The sequence below is a fragment of the Phocoena phocoena genome, chromosome 5, assembly GCF_963924675.1.
Source record: "Phocoena phocoena chromosome 5, mPhoPho1.1, whole genome shotgun sequence".
Taxonomy (NCBI): Eukaryota; Metazoa; Chordata; class Mammalia; order Artiodactyla; family Phocoenidae; genus Phocoena; species Phocoena phocoena.
Window position 1 is genome coordinate 120,386,237 of NC_089223.1, and position 3,182 is coordinate 120,389,418.

The 3,182-nt window shown below is 39.1% G+C and overlaps 1 pseudogene; it reads left to right on the top strand.

Moving 5' to 3' along the window:
- The first annotated feature begins 990 nt into the window (after positions 1 to 990).
- LOC136123800 (ATP synthase subunit O, mitochondrial-like) lies at positions 991 to 2,610 on the top strand (annotated as a pseudogene).
- The last annotated feature ends 572 nt before the right edge of the window (positions 2,611 to 3,182 follow it).

Genomic DNA, 3,182 nt, shown 5'->3' on the forward strand with positions numbered 1-3,182 from the left:
ATATTTTAAACTAAATGAAAATGAAAATGTATCAAAATTTGTGGGATGCAGCTACAGCAGTGTTTCGAGGGAAATTTATAGAATTAAACATTCATATTAGAAAAGAAGACCTGAGATCAGTAAACTATGCTTGAATAAAGAAATTAGAGAGCAAGAATCACAAATCCAAAGCAAGAAGAAGGAAGGGCATAATAAAGATGAGAGCAGAGATAAATAAAATTTAAACAGAAAAATAACAGGAAAAAATCAATAAAGCCAAAATCTGCTTCTTTGAAAACATCAGTAAAATTGATCAACCTCTAGTCTGGCTGAAGAAGACACAAGTTACCAATATTAGGAATAAAAGAGGGGATATCACTACTTATCTTACAGACATTAAGATAATAATAAAAAATTATATGGCCATGTATTTGACACAATTACACAAAACTTAGATATAATATGCTAATCCCTTAAAAGGTGCAAAATACCAAAACTCACCTAAGAAACAGATAACATAAATATTCCTATATTGATTAAAGAAATTGAATTTGTAAGTTAAAACCTTCTCCCTGCCCTGAAAAAAAAGAAAACTCCTGCCCCAGATGGTTTTACTGAAAAAATTCTGAAAAGTCTGAAAAATTTACTGTAAAATACAACATTCAAGGAAGAAATAATACCAATTCTACCTAATCTTTGTCAGAAAGTGGAATACTGAATACTTCCCAACTGATTCTATGAGGCCAAATTATCCTAATGTTAAAACCAACGACATTACAAGAAAGAAACACTTATAATATTCCTCGTGAACACAGATGCAAAAATCCTCAACAAAATAGTAGCTAATTGAACACAGCAATATATTGAAAGGATAATACATAACACACAAGTGAAGTTCACCCCAGAAATTCAAGGATGGTTCAACATTTGAAAATCAATCAATGTAATTCACTGTATTAACAAACTAAATTTTAAAAGAAAGATCTCTGACCTACAGCCACCCAGAAGAAGATGGCCACCCCAGCAGTGTCTGGGCTCTCCCGGCAGGTGTGATGCTTCAGCACATCTGTGGTCAGGCCATTTGCCAAGCTTGTGATGAGGCCACCTGTTCAGATATATGGTATGTTTTTGTTTTTTTTTTATATGTACGAGAATATTTATTGCAACATTAGGTATCTGTACTTGCAAAAACACTGGACACAACTTACAGCTGTTAAAAAAAACAATGGCAATTTGCCCACATACTACCACAAAGGCAACTGCAGAGCAATATATATAACTTCACTGCTGCAAAACAAACTATATAGTTTGTATGTCTGCATATCTATAGAAAAATACTGTAAGAATACCCACCAAACTACATATTCATAGCGACTGTCTCAAGTAAGGAGATTAAGGAAGGAATGAGACAGGCCTTTCCCTTTTTTTTTTTTTTACTGCTTTTTTTGTTTTTTGCATTGCTTGCAATTTTTATCATTAGCCTATAGTGCTTTTGCAATTTAAAAAGCAGGGAGCGGGGGAGAATGAAGAAATCAATGTAGGCAAGAATTCTGCAGCCCCTTGCTTAACAATTAGTAAATGCTACCATGGCAGGGACAAGATACTTCCTGAAGACCATGAGAGGAATGAGACAACGCCCCTCTTCATCACTTTCCCCCAGCCTAACATCCACTCACGGCTGTGCTTTGGTCACGATCCAGCCCCACCCTTCCAAGGTCAGCTCACAGGGCATGTCCTCCTGGATGCCTCCCCCAATACCTCCAGGCAGAGTCAAGGAATCTTCCTTTCGGACTCCTTGTCCATACTTCAGCAGACACTTATCACACTGCCACAATTATTTGCCCACAAATCTGTCCTCCCAGCTTGCTCTTTGTGTCTCCAAGAGCAGCGACTGTTCTCACCATCTTGCACTCCCCGGCAGTCAGCACAGTGACGGCGCTTGTGAGATGTACAAAGTACCCCAGGGCACCGTGGAGGCTGTGGTACAAGAGGGAGAGCCCTTGGCTCACCCTCACCTGCTGTTGTCATGTCGGGAAAGCTAAAGAATTTATCTGCCTCTTGGGTTTTTCATTAGTAAAGTTTGAAAAACATGAGATCTGACTGCACGAGGTATGCAAAAGCGTTTTCTGATATGCTCTTTATTCTGCTGCATTTAAACAGGATAAACTGAAGCAAGTAGAAAAGGAATAGCACAAATCTTGAAGAAACCCAAAAGGGCTGCTTCTATTATGAATCCCTATGCAAAGCGTTCCATTAAAGTGAAAAGCTTAAATGACATGACAACAAAGAGAGGTTTTCTCCCTTCATGTCCAACCTGCTCAATTTGCTTGCTGAAAATGGTCACTTGAACGATATCGCTGGAGTTATTTCTGCCTTTTCTACAATGAGTGTCCACCATGGAGAAGCACCTTGCACAGTTACCACTGCAACTTCTTTAGATGAAGCCACTCTTACTGAATTAAAAACGGTCCTGAAGAGCTTCCTAAGTAAAGGCCAAGTATTGAAATTGGAAGTTAAGACTGATCCATCAATCATGGGTGAAATGATTGTCCGTACTGGAGAGAAATATGTTGAATGTCTGCAAATCCCAAGATTCAGAAGTTGAGCAGAGCAATGTGGGAGAGTTTCTAAAAGTTGATTTTCTGTCAGTGAAAATTCTTAAACTTGGAGCAACAATAAAATGCTTCCTGAACAGAAAAAAAAGAAAAAGATCTCAAAAGATACAAAAAAGCATTCAAGAAAATTCAACATCCATTAACAATAAAAAAAAAATCTAGGGCTTCCCTGGTGGCGCAGTGGTTGAGAGTCCGCCTGCCGGTGCAGGGGACGCGGGTTCGTGCCCCGGTCTGGGAGGGTCCCACATGCACAGGGCGGCTGGGCCCGTGGGCCGTGGCCGCTGAGCCTGGGCGTCCGGAGCCTGTGCTCCGCGACGGGAGAGGCCACAGCAGTGAGAGGCCTGCATACCGCAAAAAAAAAAAAAAAAAAAAAAAAAAATCTTCATCAAATTAGGAACAGAAGAGAATTTCCTAAGCTTAATAAAGAACATCTGTGAAAAACCTATAGCTAACAGCATAGTTAATGGTGAGAGAATGAATTCTTTCCCTTTAAAATCCAGAACAAAGCAATGTTTCACTGCTATGATATACAATATCATACTGGAAGTTCTAACCAGTGTCTTAAGGAAAAGTAGCCTTCACATAAAT